The 13526-nt window shown below is 41.0% G+C and overlaps 1 long non-coding RNA gene across 3 annotated transcripts in view; it reads right to left on the bottom strand.

Annotated features, from left to right (window-relative positions):
- The window catches only part of LOC126077233 (uncharacterized), a 96913-nt gene extending 87009 nt beyond the window's left edge, over nucleotides 1-9904 (bottom strand). For 2 of the 3 annotated variants that reach the window (XR_007517685.1, XR_007517683.1), the window contains exon 1: nucleotides 9453-9904. This is a non-coding gene — a long non-coding RNA (uncharacterized LOC126077233). The remainder of the gene's footprint in view (nucleotides 1-9452) is intronic. The other variant, XR_007517684.1, reaches the window with a different exon arrangement.
- Between the last annotated feature and the right edge of the window lie 3622 nt (nucleotides 9905-13526).

Here is a 13526-nt window from a genome sequence, read left to right as displayed (position 1 = left end):
ATTTTTTATGCTGAGTCATTTTTCTATAAGTATTTTCTTTTCATCTTTTTCATTGTTGTTGAATTTGTATTTGCTGAGTCTTTATGTTTTCTTCTTCTTTATTTTGATGTGTAGGATTGTTAGTTTCCTTTGTGGTTACCTTTATATTTACGTCAATTTTTCTAAGTTTAAACCTATCTTTTATTTCATGATATCACCTTGACTTCTTCTCCATGTGAAAGTCCTATGACTACATTATTTAGTCCCTGTTGTTTGTTTTAATGTTGTCATCTTTTACGTATTGATGACTCTGTTTCCCTTTTTTCAATGTTTTAGCTTGGATTCACTTTTCTGGCTTCCCGATCTGGGTTGATATCTCATTGTTCTGTCCTGTGTTCTAGTCTTGAGTTGTTATCTGATGTTACTAATTTTCTAACCAGAGGATTCTCTTTAGTATTTCTTGTAATTTTGGTTTAGTTTTTACAAATTCTGTAAACTTCTGTTTATCTGGAAATGCTCTAATTTCACCATCATATTTGAGAGACAGTTTCGCTGGATATGTATTTCTTAGATATATAATTTTTTCCTTCAAAGGTTTATATATGTCATCCCATTTGCTTCTTGCCTGCATGGTTTCTTCTGAGTAGTCAGAGCTTTGTCTTATTGGCTCTCCTTTGTAGGTGACTTTTTGTTTATCCGTAGCTGCTCTTAAAATTCTCTCTTTATCTTTGGTTTTGGCAAGTTTGATTATAATATGTTTTGGTGACTTTCTTTTGGGGTCTACCCTGTGTGGGGTGTGATGAGCTTCTCGGATAGATATCTTCTTATCTTCCACAATATCAGTGAAGTTTCCTGCCAACAAATTTTCAACAGTTCCCTCTGTATTTTTGTTATCTCTTCCCCACCTCTGTCCCATTCTGGCACTTCAATCACTCGTAGGTTATTCCTCTTGATAGAATCGCACATAATTCTTCACAAGCATGTTGTTTCTTCATTTTCTAAATTCTTTTATCTGAGTTTTCCTCAAATAAATTGGTACCAAGTGCTTTATCTTCAATTTCATTAATTCTGACTTCCATTGTCTCAATTCTGCTCCCATAACTTTCTATTGAGTTGTCTAATTCTGAAATTTTATTGTTAGTGTTTTGGATTTCTATTTGCTGTTTCTGAATGGATTCTTGCAGCCTGTTAAATCTGTCATTATGCTCTCACATAACCTTCTTCATTTCCTCTGTTGCTTTTTCTGTGTGTCCCTTGGCTTGGTCTATGTTTTGCCTGATCTTCTTCCTGATATCTTGAAGGGCTCTGTATATTAATCTTTTGAATTTTACCTCCGGTAATTCCAAGAGATTCCCTTCCTCTTGCCCCACTCCACCCTTCAAACTTGGGATTGAAGCCACTCCCGGAGGCCACTTTTCAGCCAAACAATAGTCTGGCCTATAAGATAAACAATAACACCATGAGAAATGTGCTCCACAGAGCAATCAATTATAGGAGACCTAAATGGCAACATTCACCCAAAAGCAAAGATGAGAAGGCAGGCAGGGACAGGGGAATAGGATGAAAGAAACAGGCAACCTGGGTAGAAATGGGGAGAGTGCTGATATATTGTGGGGATTGCCACCAATGTCACAGAATAATTTGTGTATGAATTATTGTATGGAAAACAATTTGCTGTGTAAACCTTTACCGAAAGCACAATAAAGTGTTCACAAAAACAAAAATGAAGATGTTGCTTTAAGGATTAACATGTGCCTGGCCTAAGCCTTGGTATTTTCAATCACCTCATATGCATGTGAAAGCTGGACAATGAATAAGGAAGACTGAGGAAGAATTGATGCATTGGAATTATGGTGATGGCGAAGAATATTGACCATACCAGTGGACTGCCAGAACAACAAACTAATTTGTCTTGGAAGAAGTACACCCAGAGTACTCCTTAGAAGAGAGGATGGAGAGACTTCATCTCACTTACTTTGGACATGTTATCAGGAGAGACCAGTCCCTGGTGAAGGACATCATGCTTAGTAAAATACGGGGACAGCAAAAAAGAAGACGCTCAACGAGAAAGATTGACACAATGGCTGCAACAATGGGCTCAAGCATAACAACAGTTGTAAGGAAGGCGCAGGACAGGACATATTTCTTTCTGCTGTACGTAAGGTGGTTATGAGTCAGAACTGACTTAAAGGCACCTAACAACAACAACAGCATGCTTGTGGATATAATCCCATTTGAGACTAGGCTTTTCTTTGTTATATTAATGAGACCATATCAGTGTAGAGTATGTCTTAAGCCAATCGCTTTTGAGATATAAAAAGAGCAAATTAGGTACAGGAAGCACTAATGGAGAAAGATTGATGGCACATGGAGATCACAAAGAAACCGAAGCTGAAAGAGACAAGGATTTTCCCCCAGAGAGGGACAGAGAAAGCCTTCCTCTGGAGTCAGCACCCTAAATTCAGACTTCTAGCTAACTAAACTATGAGAAAGTAAATTTCTGTTCATTAAAGCCACCCACTTGTGGTATTTCTGTTACAGCAGCACTAAGAAGCTAAGACAAGAATCTATGCTCTTAACCACTTTGCTGTACTGCCAGGGCCTGCAGAACTGGTGGGGGCTGAAGTTCAGCCAGGGCTCTGCTTGGCCAGCTCTGTGCTTTGGCATGGAACTGTGTCTGCCCAGAGGACGAGCACTTGTTTCTAATTGGCTCAGAGAAACATCTGTTGGCCAAGCCCCATGTTCACAAAAAAAAAAAAAAAAATCAACCCATTGCCACTGAGTCAATTCCAACTCACAGCAACCCTATAGGACAGGTAGAAGTGCCCCACAGTGTTTCCAAGGAGCAGCTGGTGGATTTGAACTACCGATCTTCTGGTTAGCAGCCATAGTTTTTAACCACTGCTCCACCAGGGCTCCTTATGTTCACAAGGTCATGTCTATTCAGAGGGGACAAACTTTTTCCATTGTCACATAAGTGAGACATAGCCTGGCAGCCACCCTGTACACACTCTCTTTAGCACAGGTGAGCACTTAGGGTGGCCTGCTAGTGTCTGTAACATCCATACTTCAGTATGTGTGCTGGCATAGCACAACTGAGACAGCTTTCACTCCTAGCCCCTAATTACGGCTTTTGTGTTCTCCAGCCAGCCCTTTCCACTCATGTGACCAGCCCAGCAGGAATGAATGACAATGAACATAAACTCAGAGCTGTGGGCTGGCAGCACACAAACTTAAAAGAATCACCACAGAAGTTTTTCATTGTTGTTGCCTTATAAGAAAATATCTTAAATTTTCCCTCAGTATGGAAAGAGCACAGCTGCGTACTGCCTGCCAGGCTGTGTGTAGCAGGAACACAGCAGCTCTGGGGGTATGGTTATAGATACACAGAACAAAGTCAAGGGCCACACCCAAAGTTAAAAGCACCACCATAGAAATTTTTCATGGTTGTTGATTTATAAGAAAACATTTTGAACAAATGTTCTGACTGTTCTACTTATGAAAATAAGTAGAAAGAAATGAAAACCTCCATCTACCAGCTGTAACATGGACACTCTGGTTCTATGTCATATCCAGGTGTGGAGTCAGAAGTCTCAAACCGAGGTCTCAGCCTTAACACCTGCTTATGTCAAGCCTTTAAGGAGGGCATTGTTTTTAATCATCTTTCATTTACAGAGGAGAAAGCTGAGACTCAGAATACTTAAGTGATTTTACCAAGATCATTTATCCAGTAAGAGTAAAAGCCAAGCCTCAAACAGAAGGCACAGTTCAAATGTTTCAATATCTGTGACCCACTCATGAGAAAGAATTGTTCCTCCTCTGAACCTCATAGGACTGGTAAATGCCTCTATTACCACAGTGTATCACTATTATGTATATACAAAAAAAAAAAAAAAAAACACAGTGTTAAGTAATGTAAACCCTTAGATTTACCAAACCCTGTGGTTCAGTCTTTCTATGCTATCATGATTCAAAGGGCACAATCAAAAATATTCAAAAAGAAAATCTTTGTCTCTCAAAAATAAAAGGGGGAGATGTAATTCAAACTTCTCAGCAACATTTTTATATTCTCTTTCTCCCTTCTTCCCAACTCTCTCTTACCCTACAGTTCCAGAGCCTCTCCTATCCTTCAGAAGTTCTCCCCTGGCCTGAAAAGATTTTTTTCTTTCACTTTCTTATCTCTTCTCTCTGAACCCCTCACCATCAGATCTACGTAGCTATCTTCTAAGTCTTTTAAAGTCCCGTCAGCTATTTTTAATTCTGGATCACAATTTTTTACCTCACCTCAGAGCATGTTTTAAACCAAAAAAGGTCCAGTGGTGAGCAGACCAAGAGAGTAGTCTCTTCATCTATACCAGAGTTAGGAGGTGGGCCAGGAACAGCCTGGGAACACTCAATAATTTTTTACCTTGTCACACTAATATTAATAGTAATTCATTTTGTGAGTGCCACTTCTGTTCCAGATGTTATTCCAGTCAGTTTATCTATACTATTTCTAATCTTCCCAACAATCATGAAAAGTAGACGTTTCATTGGAAGAAATTGACTCAGCGATACCCTGTTATGATGGTTAGGGTTGTGTGTCAACTTGGCTGGGCTGTGATTCTCAGTGCTTCGGCAGTTACGATGTAGTCTGGCAGTCATATGATATTGTGATCACTTCCATGATGAGATGTGATGTAATGGATCACCTCCATAATGGGATCTGCTGTGAGTAGCCAATCAGTTGAAAGGAAGTTTCCTTGGGCATGTGGACTGCATTGAATATAAGTGGACATTCTGGCAAGGCTTATGGGCTTTTTCTTGCTCTGGATCCTGCTGCCGGCTCCCGTTCATCTGACCTCTGGTTTTTAGGACTTGAGCTAGCAGCTTACCTGCGGTCTTGCCTGCCAGTCTTGGGATTTGTCAATGTTTGCAGCCTGTGGGCAAAAGCCCTGCTCACTGACCTGCTGATCTTGGGTTTGCCAGCCCCTGCAGCTATGTGAATCAGGTGAAGCCTCTACCCTGACCCACAAACTTGGGAAGTTCCAGCCTCTACAACCGCATGAGCCATTTCCTTCATATAAATCTCTCTCTCTATATATACATATTTATACACTTTACTGGTTTTGCGTCTCTGAAGAACCCAGCCTAAGACACCTGGTATACCCAAGTTTTCACAGGACTCCCCTCAAAGCCTTTCCCCTTCCCACTGTCCCACACTACCTCTCACTTAATCTTCTAACTAACCTGTGGGTTCTTCAGGATCAGGCACCTTGTCTTACTCATCATTTTATGCCCAGAGCCTAGCACAGATGTGGCCACATAAAAAGTACTGGAACAAAATGCAATGCTGTCACAGCACCTTCAGTACAACTCTAACAGGAGTCACCCCTGGTGCCACCTCATTCTCGCCCACAAGGGTGACAATTTTCCTTTTCTCCTTTAGGGAGCCACAATGTTCACACCTTAGAATCCCTGGTTCTTAGAATCTTTGGATGTGTAATTGGATTGACTTTGACATACATATAGCCCAAACCTTTTATTTTCCGCACAAGGAAATGGAACCCAGGGAGGTTACTCATCTGGCCAATGGCCTAACCAGTGCTCCTGCTATGAGGTCATACTGCTTCTCCTCACTAAGGCATAGTTGCAAATAGACTGCAAAGCAGGACTTTGGCACTGGTATTCTTCAGGGGGTTTTCTAGGTGCCAGCCTGGACCTATTCCGAGCAAGGCATATGGCAAACAGGTTCTCTCTTTACATCATTTTCCAGAAAGTTCTATGCTTTATCATTGAACTCGAAATAGGTTTAAACCAAAATTTCCCTTTAATTCTGGGAAAGGCATTTGACCTCCTAATGCTTTTATTTATGCATCAAAAAAGGAAAAGTCACTGACTTGGGAATGAAAAAGGAGATTTAAGTTCTAGTCCTGACTCTGATATTTAGCCTTGGGCAATTTATCATCTGACAGCTGACTTTGGCTCAGGGGCTCCCTGACAGCCTTACCAAGTCTTCCTTAGAGTGCACGGCAACGTAGGATGCTTCTACCCTACCTTCCTTTGTTCTCTCCTTTACTCTGGGTAAACTTACATTGTGGTCTGTTGACTTCCCTAGCCTTGCCTGACTCCCTCCCCATTTTGTCTCACAGGTGTTTCCTTTAATAAAATCCTCCTTACACATTTAATCCCATCTTGATATCACTTCTTGGAGGACCCAGACTAACACAAGGCTCCAACCTACCTTTCCAAACACATTTCTTTATCATTCAAATTGGTTTCGTAGATGTACCTCAATCATGCACTCATGGCCCTTCCACACCAAGAATTCATTTTCATTCAATCAATATTTACAGACTTTCCATCTTATGCCAAACACTGTGCTAGGTCATGGTGATAACAGTAATGAGCAAGTACAACACAGCCTCCTGGAGCCCACATTCTGGTGGAATGGCCCTCTGCCTTTATATCTCCTTATCAAAAGTCTATTCTTTCTTCAAGAGCTCCATCTGAGCATTTCCAACTCTACCCAAGTCATCACACCCATAATATTCTGGCATCTTCAAAACCTTCCTAGCTCTATCTGTATTGCTGTTTTGGTGCTTATATTGCTTATGTGACATTGTGTGTGTGTGAGTGTGTGTGTATTGTCTATGCAGAATGACTATTAAATGCTGAAGGTAGGAGCAGTCTTACCGTCTTTCATATTTTTGTGTCTAAGGTACAGCTGGAGCACTGACGGCGCGAGGTTAAGAGCTATGGCTACTAACCAAAATGTCGGCAGTTCAAATCCACCAGCCAGTCCTTGGAAACACTGTGGGGCAGTTCTGCTCCATCCTATAGGGTCACTATGAGTCAGAATAGACTCAACGGCAACGGGTTTGGTTTTTTTGGTTTTTTAAGGCACAATTGGCATGCAATAAAAATATATTTATGATTTATTGAATACATACTATTTTCCAGGCAAAGAGAGTTTCAAAGCAGTGGGGGAAAGTAACATATTTTTTCAGGGGGAGGTTGTGTGCAAAAATTAAATACTGTAATTTTTTTACTTGGGAAAATTATACAATTCTGGAACTTCAAATAACAAAGTAAAATCTGACTCCATCTTCTCAGTGGTGGAAATATCTAGAATCTGCAGTGATTTTCCACCAAGGTCAGCAGTGGAGGGCATATACAAGGGGGAGGAAGAGAGACTTTTACATTTATCTAAAGTGAGCTACGGAAACCCTGGTTGCATAGTGGTTAAGAGTGGTTATGAATCAGAATCCACTCAATGGCAACAAGTTTAAAAGGAGCTATAGTAGTTAGGATAAGATTAGATGCTGTAACAAAGATGTGCAACAATTATTCAGGAGCTTAAAGATGGGAAAAGTTTATTTCTCTCCATGTAACAGTTCGAGGTGGGTAGCCAGGTCATCAGGAGCTTTACTCCACACAGTAATTTAGGGATTTGGGGCTTTGGTGTCATCCGTATGGTCAAGACTGGGCCTCCAGTGGTTCTACCAGGGAAAAAGGAGAGTATGGAGGAAGCATAGCCAGTGGCTTAGACAGTGGCCAAGAGTGGCCCACATAGTGTTCACTCATATTCTGATCATATGAATTTAGTCAGTTTCTAAATGCAAGGCAGGCTGGGAAATACAGAGTGACTGAGCAGGTCCCTGTCTGCGTATCTTTTAATTACCATGGAAGGAGGGAGACCTGATTTGGGGGGAGAGAAGCTGACTCTGCAAAGGAGCCCTGGTAGCTTCTGTAAATCAAAAAAAAAAAAAAAAACTCATTGTCGTGGAGTTGATTCCAACTCATAGGGACCCTAAGGACAGAGTAGCATTGCCCCATAGGGTTTCCAGGGAGTGGCTGGTGGATTCAAATTGCCAACCATTTGGTTAGCAGCCATAGCTATTAAAACATTACACCACCAGAGTTTCCAAAAACCCATTGCCTTCAAGTCGATTCTGACTCATAGCGACCCTATATAGCCTTGGAAAACCTATGAAGCAGTTCTACTCTGTCCTATAGAGTTGCTATGAGTCAGAATTGACTTGACAGCAACTGGTTTGTTTTGTTTTTTAGCTGATTCTGCCAGGGCCATAGACAGGAAAAGCTTCTTGTGAGGTATTATTAATTTAATTTGACAGTTGAGGACGTTTGAACTCACAGTGGTAAAGTAATTAGTCCAAGGTCACTTACCTAGTTGAAAGTGGAACTAGAATTTGAAATCAGGATTATAAGATTTTAAAGCTTCTTTTCCTTGTTTGTTTTGAACATTTAATAAATTTTACTTTCCTTTCTGTTCTTATTAATATCTTCAGTTTTAAAACATTTCTCATTTCCTTTAGTTTTTCAGTTTTTATTTTATTCTCCCCCTTTCCTTCCTAAGTCTGTAATTTACAAAATGTGTCCATCTATGTTTATTTTTTCTTTCAGCTCACAGCTCCCTTATTTGATGTCTCTTCATGTTCATTTTTCTCATATTTGGTAGCCCTTTCTTCACATTTAAGTGATCATGATTCAAACATTATTTTTTTTCTGTTCTATTCATTTTTTATACCATTGCTTGATATTTTTTGTCACCTCATCTTTGTGACAATTCATTCCTGTGGAAATCAGAATATCTTTGGCTTAATTTAACATAACTTAATGTCAACCAATTAGCTAACCAATCGATACGGTCTACGAAATAATAAAAATGTTACCTTGAGTATCCAAACAAAGTTTGCATGTTAAATATCAAGCCTTTTTATTAAATAAACTTGAAGTTTACTCTTGACTCTTTTTTGGGTCCATGTACTAAAACAAATGTCATACAGTAAGGTCACTGAAAATCATACAGTGAGTTCCTGGAAGTAGCTAAATTCTAAGCAATGGCTTCATTGTTTACAAGGAAGAAAGGTAAGAGAGGTGAACTTGAAAGGTAGGGACCAACTTGACAAGCAGCAACTTAATCACCTGCTTTTTACTATGTAGTCTCTCAAAATACTTGGGTTTTAGTCTGATGAACTGTTCATATAAATTAATTATATTAGATTAACAAAGAAAAAATAAATTGGTTTTCCTGTTTACTAATTTCAAGAGGACTATTTTAATTCACATTAGAGAAATTGTAAATTGCTTTTCCTATTACAAGTAGATCAATGTACACATTGTCTTAAACTTCAGTAGTTCATTATTCAAAAGCATAGAAATTAAATAGTATTTAATCCTCTCGATATAATAAAAATCTTTCTTGTATATTTTGCTGGTATTTCTAATAGCCATAGAGTATGTATTATACATTTTCTCTTAAGAAAATTAAAGAAAGTAAGGAAAAAGAAAAAGTAACAAAAACAGATTAATGATATTCATCAAAGCATAATTAGAAGGCATATATGAATGATATCTATAGCTACAGCAGTGTGGAATCCAGTTGTATTTAGTAAAGATTGACTAATTACTGTAATAACCAGCCCTAACATGTCAGTGCTTGACAAAATAAAAGCTCATTTCTCACTCACAAAACAGTCCAATGTGGATGTTCATGGCCAGGTAGCTCTCTTAAGTCTCTCTCTTCCAAGCAGGCTCCTTCCACATTGTGTCTCTGTCATACCCTAGGGCTTCTAGGTCCTCTGTTTCCAGCTTCACAGATAGCAAAAAAAAAAAAAAAAAAAAAAGAAAGAAAGAGGGAGGCAGAACCACCATGGCATCCTACACAGATGCACCATGCCATCCTTCTGCAGCAAAAACCTGAAAAACTAAGTAAAACAGACACAGAGGTCAAACCTGGAACCCTAAGCATCAATGAAGGGATGAAGAACTAGATCAAACACCAAATGAAAGAAGAAACTGACAGAAAACAGAGAATGAGGAGAGGTATGGAGTGGAGGTCTCCTGCTAACTAACCTGGCACAGCATGCCATCTTGAAACACAGACAGCAATGACCCCAGGCAGGGAGTACAGGAAGGCAACTTCATGGAGCTGCCAACAGGATGCAGAGCACACAGTAACCAGGGAAACACACTTTCTACCCCTCGCTCTTCTGGTGAATAGCTGCAAAAATCCCTCCTTCCTGGGGCCCACAATACGAGCCTACCACCTGGGCCAGCCCCGTGCCCTCCTGTTACCAACTTCTTTTTTTTTTCTTCCCTTCTTTTCTTTCTTCCTTTCCTTTCTCCCTCCCATCTAGCCCCATGCTCCACCTCCCTTCCCTTCCCACCAGCCCCTGGGTATGCCCTGCCCCCATTCGCCAGCCCTCACCATGCCATCATTTTTTTTTTCTCTTTTTTCCTTACTTGTCTTTCTCCCTTTCATCTAACCCCATACACCACCTCTCCCCCTTTCTGGTAGCCCCCACCACACTACCATGAATAGAGTGCAAGCAGTGCACCAGCTCACCACTGCCCTGGGTCTGCCCCACCCCCACCCACCAGCCCCACTGTGCTGCCATTTTTTAAGTTTTTTCCTTTTCTTTCTTTCTTTTCTTTCTCTCTCTCACCTAGCCCTGTATGCCACCTCCATCTCCTTCCCGCTAGTCTCTGGTCCCACCTCACCCCACCTGCCAGCTCCTGCCACACCACCTTTTTTTTTCTCTCTTTTCTTTTCTTTCTTCCTCCCACCTAGCCCCATATACCACCTCCCACCCTTTCCACTGGCTCCAGCTATAGCTAGAACACCCTTGGCACTTAGGCCCACTGCTGCATCAGGCCCATACCTCCCCTCCCTTTCGACCACTGGACCAGCTGCTGAACAGTGAGAAGCAAGCCCATACCACCCCCCATCAGACATCTTTGTCCATCTGGCAAGGGACTGTGAATGCTCTCACACTGGTGGACCAACATCAGGAGGCAGACAAAGCCTGCCCAGTCTGCCCTCAGCCATCTCGCCAAACAAGTGTATAACAAAGTGGCCTCATCCTGCCTGCTGCTGCACTGCCCACTTAGACAAAAAGGTGGTGAAAACTAGCATGCCCACAGACAAGTAAGCAGCAAAGCTCACCTGCCCTGACATATCAAAACAAAACAAAAAAAGCAGGGCAAAACAAACATACAATCAGTAAATAAAGAAAACAACCTTAATGTCTCAGAGACAGTATGAAAACATATTAAAAAAAAAAAAAGCAGGACAAGATGGTTGCAGCAAGTGACCAAAATAAAGAATCAGATAAACTTTCAGTAGAAGAAAAGGCAATGGAACTACCTTCTATGGAATTCAGAAGACTAATATTTAGGGCTCTCCAAGAGATTAGGAAAGAGATCAAGAAAAGCACACACAAAACCAAGGGAAAAATGTACAAAATCATGGAAAACACAGAAAAAAACAACAAAAACGTAGCCAAAATCAAGGAAAACAGACAAAGCAATAGAATGATTTGGGGAAATAATGCAAGAACAAAATTAATGAACAATTAGAAATCATACAAAAACAGCAACTAGAAATTTAAAAGATAAACAACAGAATTTCAGAAATGAACAACTCAATAGCAGGCTTTAGGAGCAATTTTGAAACAATGGAGGACAGAATCAGCAAGATTGAAGACAAATCCTTGGAAGCCACTTTGAGGAAAAATCAGAGAAAAGAGCAAAGAAAACCTAAGAATTATGTGGGACACAATCAAAAGCAAAAATTTGAATGTGATTGGATTTCCAGAACAGGAGGAGAAAACGGAAACCTCAGAGAATACTGTTGAAGATTTTCTGGTAGAAAACTTCCCAAATACCATGAAAGTCGAAAAGCTAACTACCCAAGAAGCTCAATGAACCCCATGTAGGATAGACCTCGAAAGAAAGTCACCAAAACATATCATAATCACACTTGCCAAAACCAAAGACAAAGAAAGAATCCTGAGAGCAGCTTGAGAAAAACAAAAAGTCACTTATAAAGGGGAAACAATAAGACTAAACTTTGATACTCAGCCAAAACTGTGCAAGCAAAAGGCAATGGGAGGAGGTATGTAAAAACTTGACAGAAAAAAACTGCCAACCAAGAATAATACATCCTGCAAAACTCTCTCTAAGTACAATGGCAAAATTAGGACATTACCAGATAAACAGAAATTTAAGGAATTCCTAAAAACCAAAGCAAACTTACAAGAAATATCAAAGGCAGTCCTTGAGTTAAAGAACCAACAACATCAGATAACAACCTGAGTCTAGGACACAGAACAGCATCAGCCATAGCCAACCTAGGCAAAGAGTTCTCAGTTATAAAACAAAGCTAAAAGACTTTAAACAGGCAACCAGGGACGTCAACCTGTAAATGATGACAATGTCAAAACAGTAAAAAGGGAAATAAACAGTATAGGCACAGAGCTTTCAAATGGAGAGGAAGTCAAGGCAATATCAAGTAATAAAAGACTGGTTCAAACTTAGGAAGACAAGCATAAATTTCAAGATAACCACAAAGAAAGTTAACAAACCTACTCATCAAAATAAAAAAAGAAGAAAAAATAAAGACTCAGTAAACACAAAATCATCAATAATGAAAGAAACGAGGGGGACCTTATACAACCAAGAATGCAGCACCAGGAGCAGAGCACGTCCTCTGGACACGGGATCCCTCTGCCTAAGAAGCTCCTTGACCAGGGAAAGATTGAAGACAAGGACCTTCCTCCAGAGTCGACAGAGAGAGAAAGCCTTCCCCTGGAGCCAATGCCCTGAATTTAGACTTGTAACCTACTAGACTGTGAGAAAATAAATTTCTCTTTGTTAAAGCCATCCACTTGTAGTATTTCTGTTATGGCAGCACTAGATGACTAAGACAGAAATTGGTACCAAGAGTTGGGTGCTGCTCTAACAGATACCTAAAATGTGGAAGCACTTTTGAAACTGTGAATGGATATAGTTGTGACAGCGGCAGAGGACCAGTGCAGCAGAAAACCTGCAGTGACGGAGAGCAACAGCAGAGAACCAGCAGCAGCAGAGCCAGAAGACCAGAGCGATATGGCGCTGGAGCCAACCCACAGAGAGAGAGAGCTGAGTGCTGTGCGCAGAAGGCTTCCTGGCAGAGTGGAGTGCCTCTGGGCGCTTATCGGTGGAGCTAGGCTTGCCGACCCACGGAGCAAGAGAACTGAGTGCCTGTGTGCAGAAGGTTTCTTGGCAGAGTAGGGTGCATCTAGGCACTTATCAGTGGGTTACTGAGCTTCAGAACACTTGCCCCAGCAGGGCAGATGCAGGCGTGAGGACCCAGGGTCTGAGAGGCCAAGGAACCAGGAAACAGAAGCTGAAGAGACAAAAAACACAAGAAGCCGTGCTGCCTCAGTCTCAAAAGGTATGGCCGTGACCTCAAGGATTTCAAAGGGTGGAGCCATGGCCTCTGGTGTTTCTAAGGGTGGAGTTGCCACTCAGGTGGACTAGGAGAATGGTGCGTCTAAAGCCAAGGGAGTACAGTTGCTGTCCCAGTGGGTCTGGAAGGCAGAGAAAAGCCCAGGGCCAAGGGGCCTCCACTCAGAATCTGGAGAACGTAGCCAATACCTAGAGTATGGAGGGCAGAGTTATTGTGTAAATTGTCTCAGAGAACAAAGGGTTATTTTCAAAGACTTGAGGGCTAATGTAATGTGTTTTGCTAACTTGCTTGGTCCTGTTATGCCTTCTTC

This window comes from Elephas maximus, chromosome 5 (genome assembly GCF_024166365.1).
Source record: "Elephas maximus indicus isolate mEleMax1 chromosome 5, mEleMax1 primary haplotype, whole genome shotgun sequence".
NCBI classification, from domain to species: domain Eukaryota; kingdom Metazoa; phylum Chordata; class Mammalia; order Proboscidea; family Elephantidae; genus Elephas; species Elephas maximus.
The sequence above is the reverse complement of the archived record's forward strand: the minus strand, read 5'-3'. Positions and strand labels throughout refer to the sequence as shown.